The sequence below is a fragment of the Nerophis ophidion genome, linkage group LG25 (genome assembly GCF_033978795.1).
Source record: "Nerophis ophidion isolate RoL-2023_Sa linkage group LG25, RoL_Noph_v1.0, whole genome shotgun sequence".
In the NCBI taxonomy this organism is placed as follows: domain Eukaryota; kingdom Metazoa; phylum Chordata; class Actinopteri; order Syngnathiformes; family Syngnathidae; genus Nerophis; species Nerophis ophidion.
This window is the reverse complement of record NC_084635.1, coordinates 3,981,693-3,999,445: the sequence shown is the minus strand read 5'-3', so window position 1 is coordinate 3,999,445 and position 17,753 is coordinate 3,981,693. Positions and strand designations below refer to the sequence as shown.

At 39.6% G+C, this 17,753-nt stretch overlaps 1 protein-coding gene across 8 annotated transcripts in view; it reads right to left on the bottom strand.

Moving 5' to 3' along the window:
* nav2a (neuron navigator 2a) overlaps nucleotides 1–17,753 on the bottom strand; it is a 460,666-nt gene that overhangs the window by 20,780 nt on the left and 422,133 nt on the right. Inside the window, exon 1 of one of the 8 annotated variants that reach the window (XR_009804327.1) lies at nucleotides 1,581–1,772. The exons of the other annotated variants lie outside the window; for them this stretch is intronic. The gene's annotated coding sequence lies outside the window, so the exon portion shown is untranslated. Of the gene's footprint in view, nucleotides 1–1,580; nucleotides 1,773–17,753 lie in introns of those variants that run through there. 8 annotated transcript variants of the gene reach the window in all.

Sequence of the window (17,753 nt, the reverse complement as noted above, 5' to 3'; positions counted from 1 at the left end):
TCACAGATGCGGGCTTTTGAACTTTGCGCCTATATCAATCCGGATGGTTATTTTCCTCTTTGTTCTGGAGGACACCACGTCCACAGTTTCCAGATATAATTGGAAATGTGGACTCGTCAGACCACAGGACACTTTTCCACTTTGCATCAGTTCATCTTAGGTGAGCTCGGGCCCAGCCAAGCCAGCGGCGTTCCTTGGTGTTGTTGATAAATGGGTTTTGCTTTGCATAGTAGAGTTTTAACTTGCACTTACAGATGTAGCGACCAATTGTAGTTACTGACAGTGGTTTTATGAAGTGTTCCTGAGCCCATGTAGTGATATCCTTTACACACCGATGTTGGTTTTTGGTGCAGTGCCGCGTGAGGGATCAAAAGTCCGTAATATCATCGCTTACGTGCAGTGATTTCTCCAGATTCTCTGAACTTTTTGATGATTTTACGGTGGTAAAATCCCTAAATTCCTTGCAATAGCTCATTGAAAAATGTTCTAAAACTGTTTGAAAATTTGCTTAAAAAGTGGTGACCCTCACCCCATCCTTGTTTGTGAATTACTTAGCATTTCATGGAAGCTGCTTTTATACCACATCTTGGCACCCACCTGTTCCCAATTAGCCTGCACACCTGTGAAGTGAATTGTGAATTATATTTATATAGCGCTTTTCTCAAGTGACTCAAAGCGCTTTACATAGTGACACCCAATATCTAAGTTACATTTAAACCAGTGTGGGTGGCACTGGGAGCAGGTGGGTAAAGTGTCTTGCCCAAGGACACAACAGCAGTAACTAGGATGGCACAAACGGGAATCGAATCCGCAACCCTCAAGTTGCTGGAACGGCCACTTAACCAACCGAGCTATGCCGCCCCATCCCTGTGGGATGTTCCTTATAAGTGTTTGATGAGCATTCCTCATCTTTATCAGTATTTATTGCCACCTTTCCCAACTTCTTTGTCACGTGTTGCTGGCATCAAATTCGAAAGTTAATGATTATTTGTAAAAAAATAAAAAATAATTTTTTTTTTTTATCAGTTTAAACATCAAATATGTTGTCTTTGTAGCATATTCAACTGAATATGGGTTGAAAATGATTTGCAAATCATTGTATTCTGTTTATATTTACATCTAACACAATTTCCCAACTCATATGGAAACAGGGTTTGTATATGGATGGACTTATAACTGCTAATAGTGTAAACAACACAATACGCCCTGAGATCAGTAGGTTGTGAGTTCAAACCCGGGCCGAGTCATACCAAAGACTACAAAAATGGGACCCATTACCTCCTTGCTTGGCACTCAGCATCAAGGGTTGGAATTGGAGGTAATGATTGCTGAGTGCGGCCACCGCTGCTGCTCACTACTCGCCTCACCTCACGGGAGGTGGAACATTTTTTTTTTTTTTTTTTTTACATAACTCTTGTATGGAATCCAATTTAGTTTCCGGTGTATACGTTTTCTATTAAAACATGTTTAATTACGTTCTGTTGTTAGGTCGCTAATCATGTGTGTCGCTGACGTAACCACTTAGCTTTAGCAACAACAAGACAATATCCGTATATCAGCGGCGTCGCGTTCATCGTTACCTGGTGATGTGGCCTGGTTCGGGGTCGTCAAAATACTCCAGAAAAGCTGCGACAAAGACGACCGTGAGAGCTAAAAAGGTTGTTAGTTTTCCTAAGGTGGCGCCCAGTAGTTTTAGATAAGACATTACATGGAGAGGAGCACTTCCTGGTTGCCCTGCGCCGGGCTCTTCCTGCGTCTCTGATTGGCTGATGAATGCGGAAGAGCCAGCTGTCAGACGAGCGTTTATTTTTTTTAATTTTTATTTTATTTATACATTTATAATTCACACAAATATCAAGGCACTTTCAACACCAAGGAAAGAAAACAAAAGCATATACAGATAAAGTAATAATACTAAAATAAAAATAAATAAATGTTTTTAACAAAGATATACATTTAAGGGCTTTTGTACTCTTAATCATTCTCAAAGATTTGATTGATAATTGTAACCCATTAAAGGCTTACTGAAATGAGATTTTGTTATTCAAACGGGGATAGCAGTACCATTCTATGTGTCATACTTGATCATTTCGCGATATTGCCATATTTTTACTGAAAGGATTTAGTAGAAAACATCGACGATAAAGTTCGCAACTTTTGGTCACTAATAAAAAAAGCCTTGCCTGTACCGGAAGTAGCAGACGATGTGCGCGTGATGTCACGGGTTGTGGAGCTCCTCACATCTGAACATTGTTTACAATCATGGCCACCAGCAGCAAGAGCAATTCAGACCGAGAAACCGACAATTCCCCCATTAATTTGAGCGAGGATGAAAGATTCGTGGATGAGGAAAGTTACAGTGAGGCATTAAGAAAAAAAAAAAAGAAAAAGCGACGGCTCCGGCCGGCGGCAGTGGTAGCATTTCAGATGTAATTAGACACATTTACTAAGACAATTCTGGAAAATCCCTTATCTGCTTATTGTATTAATAGTATTTTAGTGATATTAGATGAGTAAAGTCATACCTGAAAGTCGGATGGCTGCGGTGAACGCCAGTGTCTCTGAGAGAAGCTGATGAGGAGCCAACATCACAGCTGCCTTTTTGACAGCTACAGGAGAAGGTCCCATAATCCACTGAAGTCTCCGGTAAGAGCCGACAATTTTCCCATTCAAAAACTTGCTGGTTGACGTTCGCTTGGCCGCTCTGTGTTAAAGCTTCACAACAAACAACGAAACACCGGCTGTGTCTCGGTGCTAAAGGCAGCTGCAATCCACCGCTTTCCACCTACAGCATTTTTATTTATAGTCTCCATTATTAATTGAACCAATTGCAAAAGATTCAGCAACACAGATGTCCAAATTACTGTGTAATTATGCCATGAAAAGAGACAACTTTTAGCCGTGTGTGTGCTGCTGGGCTGATATGTCCGCTCCAACCCGAGACGACATGCGTCATCATTCCGCGACGTTTTCAACAAGAAACTCTGCGGGAAATTTAAAAATGCAATTTAGTAAACTAAAGCGGCCGTATTGGCATGTGTTGCAATGTTAATATTTCATCATTGATATATAAACTATCAGACTGTGTGGTCGCTAGTAGTGGCTTTCAGTAGGCCTTTAAGGCCTTTTGTACTCTTAATCATTCTCAAAGATTTGATTGATAATTGTAACCCATTAAGCCAATTAGAAAATGTACGCCTTACTTTCATAAATCAACATTTGTGTAGAACGTTTTTTGCGTGGCGCATAATAATGCTGATTATGTTACAGTCGTTTATAAAAATACCAAATTTGATCTGTTCTGTAGAGTCAGTGGTTCTCAAACGAGATTTTTCAAAAATATTCTAAAAATAGCAACAATTCAAAAATCCTTTATAAATATATTTATTGAATAATACTTCAACCAAATATGAATGTAAGTTCATAAACTGTGAAAAGAAATGCAACAATGCAATATTCAGTGTTGACAGCTGGATTTTTTGTGGACATGTTCCATAAATATTGATGTTAAAGATTTCTTTTTTTGTGAAGAAATGTTTAGAATGAAGTTGATGAATTCAGATGGATCTCTATTACAATCCACAAAGAGGGCACTTTAAGTTGATGATTACTTCTATGTGGAGAAATCTTTATTTATAATTGAATCACTTGTTTATTTTTCAAAACGTTTTTAGTTATTTTTATATCTTTTTTTTCCAAATAGTTCAAGAAAGACCACTACAAATGAGCAATATTTTGCACTGTTATACAATTTAATAAATCAGAAACTGATGACATAGTGCTGTATTTTACTTATTTATCTCCTTTTTTCAACCCAAAAAAATTCACAGGGGGGTACATCACTGAAAAAAGGTTGAGAACCACTGCTCTACATAACACGTAATGGTGGTTCTTTGGTCAAAATGTTGCATACATTATGTTTTACAGTTCATCTTCAAGCTGTTTTCTTATTTACGTGGCTCACCTTCGACAGCATCTTCTCCCGGTCATCTTTGTTGTAGCGGTGTAGCGTGCAAGGACGGGAGTGGAAGAAGTGTCAAAAGATGGAGCTAACTGTTTTAATGACATTCAGACTTTACTTCAATCAATGACGGAGCAGCATCTCCTTTTCCGGAAACAACAACAAATGTGTCCCGTTAAAAACTGTCCGACCGGTATTTTTTTGCGCTTTCCCGGCGAGTTTACTGACAGATATAAGTAAGAACTTTACACTACTTTATATTAGAAATGGCAACAGCAGAGGATGGATGTCCCATAACAAGAAGATAGAGATAAAGAAGGAACTTAAAGCTAAAGTACCAATGATTGTCACTCACATACTAGGTGTGGCAAAATTATTCCCTGCATCTAACCCATCACCCTTGATCACCCCCTGGGAGGTGAGGGGAGTAGTGAGCAGCAGCGGTGGCCACGCCTGGGAATCATTTTTAGTGATTTAACCCCCAATTCCAACCCTTGATGCGGAGTGCCAAGCAGGGAGGTAATGGGTCCCATTTTTATAGTCTTTGATATGACTCGGCCGGGGTTTGAACTCACGATCGACTATGACGTCGGCACGGAATACAAAGGCGGACAGGTGCAATTTTTCAGGATTTATGCAGATCCCAAATACAATCAGCAGGTACCAGAAGGTATGACAAGTTGCTTTTGCATTATATTGCGAAACAAAATGTCAGATAATATGTCTTACCTTATACACACGTCACAATAATACTCGTATCTTGAAGCACATCAAGAGGTGCGGCTTCTTAGCTTACCAAAGTGGTACTAAAACATTTTGATCGATTTTTGAGCGTCGTATGTAATGTTTTATATTTAAAATGTAACACATAAAATTGTGTTGTTGTTTACTTGAGTCATATTGCCATCATACTGCAGACTCCACGTATCTCTTATGTTTGACTGTCATCTACGGGTCACACTTATCATTACACCATGTCCCAAATAAAATTGCTTTGAGGTCTGTAAGCAAAACCATAATGATTCCGTACATTAGGTGCACTGTCGAGTTTTAAGGAAAAAATATATATAATCTGGAAAATATGGTAAGTGTAAAAAAATACATTTTGATTTCTCCATTTCTAGAATGTGCTTGGTCTATTTTCAAACTAAGAAAACAATCTGAAGTTGTCTTTATTCTTTAGTCATTATGCCATGATTTTACCAGTCCGGCCCACTTGGGAATAGATTTTCTTCCATGTGGCCCCTGAGCTGAAATGAGTCAGACACCCCTGCTTTAGAAAATGCTAGACTTGTATTTTGGCAAGTTGTAAGCTTTTGCTCCCGAGAGGTCACAGTGTTCAGTGTTAAAAAGCTCAGACGCACAAGCGGCATTGACGCAAAGAAGCCAGCGGACCAGATGTGCAAGTGTCATCTTATCTCAGCCTGCTGGGAGCTACCAAGGCCCCCAGACTCTTTTTAGGGACACCTATTGAAAAACACTTATAATCTGTTTGCTCCTTTAATGAGCTCATTGTTCCTCCAAGGAGGAAAAGCCTCCTCGCTGCTTAGCCGTGGCTCTTTGAGCGGGAAAGCCGTGCAGATCACTACTGATACCCTGCTTTGGCTCAAAGTCTGAGCCGCTCACAAAGATCGAGGAAGACCTGACTGTGCCTTACTGTGGAGTAACTTTATTTTACTGCTTTTTTCCCCCACAGCAGGGCCAAGGAACTGGCTGCTATCATTCTCTTCCCAATGTTTATTGAAACTTTAGGTTTTGTTAATGCATTTATTGTCTGCAAACCAGCAAGTACTCTGAAGCTGTATGTCCATTTTTTGTATTTTCCTTATCATGAATGCATTTTCTTCCTATTGCACATACAGTCGTGTTTTGTGCAATTGCAATATTTAATCTAGATTGAAGCATTATTTGCATGAATTAAGTTACCATGGTCCCCCTCATTTCTTTAGTAAAATGTCTTTAAAAAAAAAGTAAAGTTCACCTTGATTAAGTAATTATGTGTGTTAATTACTAGTGGTGCAAAACATTTTTTTGATTCGCATCTGTATAGCGATTCTTATTAACCCCGATTCTAAATCGATTCATAATTTTCAAAAATCAAATAAAAATGTGATTATATTTATATGTGTATATATATATATCAATCAATCAATCAATCAATCAATGTTTACTTATATAGCCCTAAATCACTAGTGTCTCAAAGGGCTGCACAAACCACCACGACATCCTCGGTAGGCCCACATAAGGGCAAGGAAAACTCACACCCAGTGGGACGTCGGTGACAATAATGACTATGAGAACCTTGGAGAGGAGGAAAGCAATGGATAGTGAGCGGATCTAACATGATACTGTGAAAGTTCAATCCACAATGGATCCAACACAGTCGCCAGAGTCCAGTCCAAAGAGGATCCAAGACACAGCAGCGAGAGTCCCGTTCACAGCGGAGCCAGCAGGAAACCATCCCAAGCGTAGGCGGACCAGCAGCGCAGAGATGTCCCCAGCCGATACACAGGCGAGCAGTACATGGCCACCGGATCGGACCGGACCCCCTCCACACGGGAGAGTGGGACATATATATATATACATACACACAGTGGGGCAAAAAAGTATTTAGTCAGCCAGCGATTGTGCAAGTTCTCCCACTTAAAATGATGACAGAGGTCTGTCATTTTCATCATAGGTACACTTCAACTGTGAGAGACAGAATGGGAATTTTTTTTTTCAGGAATTCACATTGTAGGAATTTTAAAGAATTTATTTGTAAATTATGATGGAAAAAGGTTTTTGGTCCACCATTCAAAGCTCTCACTGATGGAAGGAGGTTTTGGCTCAAAATCTCACGATACATGGCCCCATTCATTCTTTCATTAACACGGATCAATCGTCCTGTCCCCTTAGCCCCAAAAGTATGATATTTCCACCCCCATGCTTCACAGTAGGTATGGTGTTCTTGGGATGCCACTCAGTATTCTTCTTCCTCCAAACAAGACGAGATGAGTTCATACCAAAAAGTTCTATTTTGGTTTCATTTGACCACATGACATTCTCCCATGTGCTCTCTGGCAAACTTCAGACAGGCCTGGACATGCACTGGCTTAAGCAGGGGGACACGTCTGGCACTGCAGGATTTGATTCCCTGTCGGCGTAGTGTGTTACGGATGGTAACCTTTGTTACTTTGGTCCCAGCTCTCTGCAGGTCATTCACCAGGTACCCCCGTGTGGTTCTGGGATTTTTGCTCACCGTTGTCATGATTATTTTGACCCCACGGGAAGAGATCTTGCGTGGAGCCCCAGATCGAGGGAGATTATCAGTGGTCTTGTATGTCTTCCATATTGTGATAATTGCTCCCACAGTTGATTTTTTCACACCAAGCTGCTTGCCTATTGTAGATTCACTCTTTCCAGTCTGGTGCAGGTCTACAATTCTTTTCCTGTTGTCCTTCGACAGCTCTTTGGTCTTGGCCATAGTGGAGTTTGGAGTCTGACTGTTTGAGGCTGTGGACATGTGTCTTTTATACAGATAACGAGTTCAAACAAGTGCCATTAATACAGGTAACGAGTGGAGGACAGAAGAGCTTCTTAAAGAAGAAGTTACAGGTCTGTGAGAGCCAGAGATCTTCCTTGTTTGAAGTGACCAAATACTTATTTTCCACCATAATTTACAGATAAATTCTTTAAAATTCCTACAATGTGAGTTCCTGGATTTTTTTCCCCATTCTGTCTCTCACAGTTGAAGTGTACCTATGATGAAAATGACAGACCTCTGTCATCATTCGAAGTGGGAGAACTTGCACAATCGCTGGCTGACTAAATACTTTTTTGCCCCACTGTATATATATCATGCACCTCTAATAATAACTCAAAGCTGTAGCGACAAACATGCATTGGACATTCATGGATCATCTATCATTAGATGATAATACATGGGAGCTTATTTGCTATTGAAATATATGACAATACATAATTATAAGGCAGAAGGTCACAGATCTGCATCGCCTTGACACCAGCTGCATCAATACACACAGCAACAAATAATGGCAACAGTCGCCTTAGACACACACACACACACACACACACACACACACACACACGCCTGAAATAGGTAGCGTCCATCGGTGCATTTTGATCAAACAGGGCCTTTCTAATTGAGTTAATCCCCACTTCAGGATCAGCCATGTCCCCTGAGGTGTGACCCTCCACCCAGGCTGTCCTGCCCCGGTGCCTCATGTGGACTGGAAGGCTGTTTATTGGGAGACAATGGGCAGCAGATTGTGCTGTCAGGCTCCATTAATTGCCATCATTAGCATCACACTCCAGAGTCTGTGAACTGCGCTCCTGAGCGCTGAGCTGTGTTCGCGTTTCCCCGACGCCTTCGTGTGTGCAGCTTGGACATGTGTGTGTGTGTACTTTTATTACCTATTAATCGGAATCGGATGAGCTTTTCAGGAGTGGCACGGATCTAACAATCAGCTAGTATATATGTGAAGTGAAGTGAATTATATTTACAGCTTGGACATGTGTGTGTGTACTTTTATTACCTATTAATCGGAATCGGATGAGCTTTTCAGGAGTGGCACGGATCTAACAATCAGCTAGTATATATGTGAAGTGAAGTGAATTATATTTATATAGCGGTTTTTCTGTAGTGACTCAAAGTGTTTTACATAGTGAAACCCAATATCTAAGTTACATTTAAACCAGTGTGGGTGGCACTGGGAGAAAGTTGGTAAAGTGTCTTGCCCAAGGACACAACGGCAGTGACTAGGATGGCGGGAGCGGGGATCGAACCTGGAACTCTCAAGTTGCTGGCATGGCCACTCTACCAACCGAGCTATACCGCCCCAATGTATATATACATGTGTTTATATGTATTTATATATATGTGTATATATATATATGTATGTGCAGTGGGGCAAAAAAGTATTTAGTCAGCCAGCGATTGTGCAAGTTCTCCCACTTAAAATGATGACAGAGATCTGTCATTTTCATCATAGGTACACTTCAACTGTGAGAGACAGAATGGGGGAAAAAAATCCAGGAATTCACATTGTAGGAATTTTAAAGAATTTATGTGTGGAAAATAAGTATTTGGTCAACCATTCAAAGCTCTCCCTGATGGAAGGAGGTTTTGGCTCAAAATCTCAGGATACATGGCCCCATTCATTCTTTCCTTAACACGGATCAATCGTCCTGTCCCCTTAGCAGAAAAACAGCCCCAAAGCATGATGTTTCCACCCCCATGCTTCACAGTAGGTATGGTGTTCTTGGGATGCAACTCAGTATTCTTCTTCCTCCAAACACGACGAGTTGAGTTTATACCAAAAAGTTCTATTTGGGTTTCATCTGACCACATGACATTCTCCCAATCCTCTGCTGTATCATCCATGTATCCATTTGGGTATAAACTCAACTCGTCGTGTTTGGAGGAAGAAGAATACTGAGTTGCATCCCAAGAACACCATACCTACTGTGAAGCATGGGGGTGGAAACATCATGCTTTGGGGCTGTTTTTCTGCTAAGGGGACAGGACGATTGATCCGTGTTAAGGAAAGAATGAATGGGGCCATGTATCGTGAGATTTGGAGCCAAAACCTCCTTCCATCAGTGAGATCTTTGAATGGTTGACCAAATACTTATTTTCCACTATAATTTACAAATAAATTCTTTACAATTCCTACGATGTGAATTCCTGGATTTTTTTTCCACATTCTGTCTCTCACAGTTGAAGTGTACCTATGATGAAAATGACAGACCTCTGTCATCATTTTAAGTGGGAGAACTTGCACAATCGCTGGCTGACTAAATACTTTTTTGCCCCACTGTATTATATATATATATATGTTTTATTATTTTTATTTATTTAAAAATCTATTTTTAAAATATGTTTTTAGGTCATCTCCATGCAAACAGAAGGACTTTTCTAACTTGTTTTGAAAAAGTTTGATTACAAAGTTCAAGTTAAGTTAAAGTACCCATAATTGTCACACACACACTAGGTGTGGAGAAATGATTATCTGCATTTGATCCATCACCCTCGATCACCCCCTGGGAGGTGAGGGGAGCAGTGAGCAGCAGTGGTGGCCGCGCCCGTGAATCATTTTTGGTGATTTAACTCCACAATTCCAACCCTTGATGCTGAGAGTCAAGCAGGGAGGTAATGGATCCCATTTTTATAGTCTTTGGTACGACTCTGGTTTGAACTCACGACCTACTGATCTCAGGGCGGACACTATAACCATAAATATTATACCAATTAATACATGTCCCAATGGAGAATCGTGTTGAATCAAGAATAGACTCTGAATCGAATCCTCACCTTCAAAATTGTAATCGGATCAAATTGTTCGTAGCCCAAAGAGTCACACCCCTGTGAATTAGTAATGTCAAATGATTCTTTAATCAGATTGATCACACTTTTGAATCTGGAATAATAATTAATATTCACAGTTTAATACTCGCTTACATAATTTAAAATAATAAAAATAAAAAGATATTTTCAGTTTTTAATGTCGGAAGGTAATCCGGGATATAAAATGGTTTACTCGAATACTACACAACGTCTTCCAGGTAAACATCTGCAGTTGATGGAAAGGAGCATGTTCAAAATAAGTTGAGTGATTATTGCAATATGTTTTGTGATTATTCAAGTTAGTTAACTGGATATTTCTGACAGTCTTGGTATTAATTGTTTAAAAATATTACATTTTGACACAAATATTTATGAATACATGTTTATTGCCATTTGCACAGATACAGGACAGTTCAGTTGTATTCACACTGTGTGAAATTATTTTTATGCTATTTGACTAGAAAATGGATGGATGGAAGGACTCAAACTTTTTCATTTAATACATGTTTTGGATTAAGATAAATTAACAGGATATACAAACCCCAAAACCAGTGAAGTTGGCAAGTTGTGTAAAGTTAAAGTTAAGGTTGAAGTACCAATGATTCTCTCTCACACACACACACACACACACACACACACACACACACACACACACACACACAAAGTGTGGTGAAATTTGTCCTTTGCATTTGACCCATCCCCTTGTTCACCCCCTGGGAGGTGAGGGGAGCAGTGAGCAGCAGCGGTGCAGCGCCCGGGAATCATTTTTTGGTGATTTAACCCTTAATTCCAAGCCTTGATGCTGAGTGCCAAGCAGGGAGGCAATGGGTCCGATTTTTTTATAGTCTTTGGTATGACTCGGCCGGGGTTTGAACTCACAACCTACCGATCTCGGGGCGGACACTCTAACCACAGAATACATTGATTTGCAAATCCATCCATCCATCAATTTTCTACCGGTTATTCCCTTTGGGGTCGCTGGCGCCTATCTCAGCAACAATCGGGCGGAAGGCGGGGTAGACCCTGGACAAGTCGCCACCTCATCACAGGGCCAACACAGATAGACAGACAACATTCACACACCAGGGACCATTTAGTGTTGCCAATCAACCTATCCCCAGGTGCATGTCTTTGGAAGTGGGAGGAAACCGGATTACCCGGAACATGCAAACTCCACACAGAAAGATCCCGAGCCCGGGATTGAACCCAGAACTAGTCAGGACCGTCGTATTGTGAGGCAGACGCACTAACCCCTCTGCCACCGTGCTGCCGATTTGCAAATCCTATCTATATCAGTCTAATCAATTGAATATAGGTTGAAAAGGATTTGCAAATCCTTTTCAACCAATATTCAATTGAATGGACTGCAAAGACAAGATATTTAATGTTCGGACTGGAAAACTTGATGTTTTGCAAATAATAGCTCATTTGGAATTTGATGCCTGCAATAAGTTTCAAAAAAGCTGGCACAAGTGGCAAAAAAAAAACACTGAGACAGTTGAGGAAAGTTCATCATGATGATTAGATTAAATGCTTCTACTGAGGCAGCATCGCTAACTGTAGAAGTACTGAGGGTATTTCAGAGTACTGGAGCCCGAATAGAAAACGCTCCATAGCCCGCAGACTTTCTTTGGGCTGTGGGAATCACTAATAATCACTAAACGCAGATTTTTGCCGGGACATATGGTACAATACAATCAGCAAGATAGGACAGAGCTAGACCTTTAAGTATTTTATACGTAATTAGTAAAACCTTGAAGGCCTACTGAAATGAGATGTTCTTATTAAACAGGGATCACAGGGATTCTATGTGTCATACCTGATCATTTCGCGATATTGCCATATTTTTGCTGAAAGGATTTAGTAGAGAACATCGACGATAAAGTTCGCACCTTTTGGTGCTAAGACAAAAGCCTTGCCTGTACCGATGACGTCACATGTTTGATGGCTCCTCACATATTCAGATTGTTTATAATGGGAGCCTCCAACAAAAAGTGCTATTCGGACCGAGAAAACGACAATTTCCCCATTAATTTGAGCGAGGATGAAAGATTCGTGTTTGAGGATATTGATAGCGACGGACTAGAAAAAACAAAAAAAAGTAAAAATAAAAAAAAACGCGATTGGGATGGATTCCGATGTTTTTAGACACATTTACTAGGATAATTCTGGGAAATCCCTTATCTTTCTATTGTGTTGCTAGTGTTTTAGTGAGTTAAATAGTACCTGATAGTCGGAGGTGTGTGTCCACGGGTGTCTTGAGGCTCAGTGTCTCAGGGAAGTCGACGGCAGCTATGGACCACACAAGCTCAGCTTTTCTCCGGTAAGAAAGCGACTTTTTAACCACAATTCTCTCACCCAAACCTTCTGGTTGACATTTTGTCTTGATTCATGTTCGCTTGACCATAGTAAATTTTCACCTCCAGGAATTTTAAACAAGGAATCACCCTGTGTTTGTGTGGCTAAAGGCTAAAGCTTCCCAACTCCATCTTTCTACTGTGACTTCTCCATTATTAATTGAACAAATTGTAAAAGATTCAGCAACACAGATGTCCAAAATACTGTGTAATTATGCCGTTAAAGCAGACGACTTTTAGCTGTGTGTGTGTGCAAGCGCTCATACTTCCTAAAATCCTCTGATGTCTTGCGTACACTTGATTGATTGATTGATTGATACTTTTATTAGTAGATTGCACAGTTCAGTACAAATTCCGTACAATTGACCACTAAATGGTAACACCCCAATAAGTTTTTCAACTTGTTTAAGTCGGGGTCCACGTTAATCAAATCATGGTAACACGTCATCATTACACAACGTTTTCAAGACAAAATTCCCTGGAAATTTAAAATAGTAATTTAGTAAACTAAAAAGGCCGTATTGGCATGTGTTGCAATGTTAATATTTCATCATTGATATATAAACTATCAGACTGCGTGGTCGCTAGTAGTGGCTTTCAGTAGGCCTTTAAAGTCGATGACTTCTGTTTTGTTTTATTGACCGTTTTACTGCCTTGTTATAATGGAAACAATAAAGTATGTATGTAAGTAAATATTTACATAATCTTTCTATGGAAATAACTCATTTTGTAATGTATATATCTGCAACTTGTAGTCCATACTATGGAAAAATATTTTTTTCTTCTAAAATTGTGTGGGTAGGGTGCACTCTATAGTCCCTAAAATACGGTAAATAACTCTTTTTGATAATGTCTAAGGAGGTGGTGGTGTTGCTGGGAAAGTAAAGTGGTCTTATCAATTGAAATGAGTGTTATTAAAAATATAAGTTGACCGAAAGTAAAGCCTTAGTTAAATTTGTACGTCAAGTGTGTGTGCAAAGTTGAGAGACGGCAGGACAGTGATTGAAGTGCTCAAAGACAATTCTATACGTCCTTTGCTAAAAGCCGCACAATGGTCAAACGCAATTGACCACTAGCCACCATTGGCATTCCCACCTCCAGCAGCGAAGCTGTAAAAAGGAAATTGAACCACGTTTCTGCCACGCACCCAGTGAGCCATAAGCCTTCTTACTCCAACTTCCTGTCCGATCAATGCTTGAGACAATGACCCAACAGGTGCGACGGACAGGAGCCCAGCAGCAGCTTTCCTCCCCACCGCTAGGCCCAATTAGCACCCGCGGCTCAGGAACAAAGAGGCGACATTTCATTTGAGCAGAGTGGCAGTTTAAGGCCTCTTTTCTTTCTGTCTCTTACTGCTGACATCTTTACAGGCTCATCCCTGGCGCCATCAGATTCTATTAGATTGGGTCGATTCCTTGTGTTCCAAGTGGCAGGGGTGTTAAAAACATGGGGAGTTGATGAATTCATTGCATGTGACTGGACTTGCCTTCTTTGTGTGCAGCTTTTGCCTAATGAAACCCCCTGAAGCTCCGAGGAAAAGGGAAAGGCATTTTTAAGGTTTGATTCACACTACGGAATCACGTCACTCACAAGTTACTCAAGTTGTGTTGGTGCAGTATATTCATACATACATGTGTACACATACACAAATAACAAAAAAAAAAATGTCACGCTACTAAAGCTCAGTCAAGTTGTACCATAACAATTTAAAAGGTTAATATGGTCTGCTCCTCTCCCCGACCCTGCCTCACCTTTTGTAATTAATTTACAAACCCCGTTTCCATACGAGTTGGGAAATTGTGTTAGATGTAAATATAAACGGAATACAATGATTTGAAAATTATTTTCAACCCATATTCAGTTGAATGCACTACAAAGACAATATATTTGATGTTCAAACTCATAAACTTAATTTTTTTTTTGCAAATAATTCACTTAGAATTTCATGGCTGCAACACGTGCCAAAGTAGTTGGGAAAGGGCATGTTCACCACTGTGTTACATCACCTTTTCTTTTAACAACACTCAATAAACGTTTGGGAACTGAGGAAACTAATTGTTGAAGCTTTGAAAGTGGAATTCTTTCCCATTCTTGTTTTCTGTAGAGCTTCAGTCGTTCAACAGTCCGGGATCTCCGCTGTCGTATTTTATGCTTCATAATGCGCCACACATTTTTGATGGGAGACAGGTCTGTACTGCAGGCGGGCCAGGAAAGTACCCGCACTCTTTTATTATGAAGCTACACATTTCTAACACGTGGCTTGCCATTGTTTTGCTGAAATAAGCAGGGGCGTCCATGATAACATTGCTTGGATGACAACATATGTTGCTCCAAAACCTGTATGGACCATTCAGCATTAATGGTGCCTTCACAGATATGTAAGTTACCCATGCCTTGGGCACTAATACACCCCCATACCATCACAGATGCTTGCTTTCGAACTTTGCGCCTATATCAATCCAGATTATTATTTTCCTCTTTGTTCCGGAGGACACCACGTCCACAGTTTCCAAATATAATTTGAAATGTGGACTCGTCAGACCACAGAACGCTTTTCCACCTTGCATCAGTCCATCATAGATGATCTCGGGCCCAGCGAAGTCAGCGGTGTTCCTGGATATTGTTGATAAATGGCTTTTGCTTTGCATAGTAGAGTTTTAACTTGCACTTACAGATGTAGCGACCAACTGTAGTTACTGACAGTGGTTTTATGAAGTGTTCCTGAGCCCATGTGGTGATATCCTTTACACACTGATGTCGGTTTTTGATGCAGTACCGCCTGAGGGATCAGAGATCCGTAATATCATCGCCTACGTGCAGTGATTTCTCCAGATTCTCTGAACCTTTTAAAGATTTTACAGATTGTAGATGGTAAAATCCCTAAATTCCTTGCAATAGCTCGTTGAGAAATGTTGTTCTAAAACTGTTTGACAATTTGCTTACAAAGTGGTGACCCTCACCCCATCCTTGTTTGTGAATGACTTAGCATTTCATGGAAGCTGCTTTTATAGCCAATCATGGCACCCACCTGTTCCCAATTAGCCTGCACACCTGTGGGATGTTCCAAATAAGTGTTTGATGAGCATTCCTCTACTTTATCAGTATTTATTGCCACCTTTCCCAACTTCTTTGTCACGTGTTGCTGGCATCACAAATTCTAAAGTTAATGATTATTTGCAAAAAAAAAAATGTTTATGAGTTTGAACATCAAATATGTTGTCTTTGTAGCATATTCAACTGAATATGGCTTGAAAAGGATTTGCAAATCATTGTATTCTGTTTATATTTACATCTAACACAGTTTCCCAACTCGTATAGAAACGGGGTTTGTATATACAAACCACAAAACAAGTGAAGTTGGCATGTTGCTTAAATCGTAAATAAAAACAGAATACAATGATTTGCAAATCCTTTTCAATTTATATTCAACTGAATAGACTGCAAAGACAAGATACTTAACTCGAACTGGAAAACACAGATTAAGCAAATATTAGCTCATTTGGAATTTGATGCCTGCAACATGTTTCAAAAAAGCTGGCACAAGTGACAAAATGTACGGATGTACTGCCAAATTTCTGACCCAGAAAATACAAATATTCTAGTAAATTTAGTAGTCTGTCCAAAAAATAAAATTAATACATAATGAAATGTTCTGTAATGTTTGGTGCAACAATTTCACTGCCGTATTTGTGTCACAGATTACACAAAAATTGGAAATTAATAATAGCACAGTAGATAAAATAAGATCTGTTTGGTTGATTATTGTACTGTACAAATGATATAAATACACCATTGCAGTGGACTAACCTTGTTTGTAAGGCAACACGCTTGTCTGTGTTGTTCATTTCTGTGATAAAAAACATTCCAACAAATATACGAGGGCAGTTTTAGTGAAAGTATATTTTCCAGGCACAGTTTATAGACAATATATCCTGAAGGAGTTTACAAAAGTTGAGCTAAGGAAAATAAGGACAATATATATTACATACCCAATTCTTCCCAAAATTAAAGAAATACAATTTAAAATTATTAAGGGAATTCACCCTTCAAAGGATTTTTTGAAACTTAAATTCAACCTTAAGGTTGATAGCTGTTATATCTGTGAATGCACAGTGGTTCTCAACCTTTTTTCAGTGATGTACCCCCTGTGAACCTTTTTTTTTTTCATTCAAGTACCCCCTAATCAGAGCAAAGCATTTTTGGTTGAAAAATAAGTAAAATACAGCACTATGTCATCAGTTTCTGATTTATTAAATTGTATAACAGTGCAAAATATTGCTCATTTGTAGTGGTCTTTCTTGAACTATTTGGAAAAAAAAAAATAATAATAACTAAAAACTTGTTGAAAATTAAAAAGTGATTCAAATATAAATACAGATTTCTCCACATAGAAGTAATCATCAACTTAAAGTGCCCTCTTTGGGGATTGTAATAGAGATCCATCTGGATTCATCAACTTCCTTCTAAACATTTCTTCACAAAAAAAGAAATCTTTAACATCAATATTTATGGAACATGTCCACAAAAAATCTAGCTGTCAACACTGAATATTGCATTGTTGCATTTCTTTTCACAGTTTATGAACTCACATTCATATTTTGTTGAAATATTATTCAATAAATATATTTATAAAGGATTTTTGAATTGTTGCTATTTCTATAATATTTTTGAAAAATCTCACGTACCCCTTGGCATACCTTCAAGTACCCCCAGGGGTACGCGTACCCCCATTTGAGAACCACTGGTGTAAGTTACCCATGCCTTGGGCACTAATACACCCCCATACCATCACAGATGCTGGCTTTTCAACTTTGCGCCTATAACAATCCGGATGGTTATTTTCCTCTTTCGTTCCGGAGGACACCACGTCCACAGTTTCCAAAAACAATATGAAATGTGGACTCGTCAGACCACAGATGACTTTTACACTTTGCTTCAGTCCATCTTAGAGAAGCTCGGGCTTAGTGAAGCGTTTCTGGGTGTTGTTGACAAATGGCTTTGGCTTTACATAGTAGAGTTTTTAGACCAGTTGATTTGCCGTTTCTTTTCTTTTTCTCCTATGTCCCGCTCTCCATTGTGGAGGGGG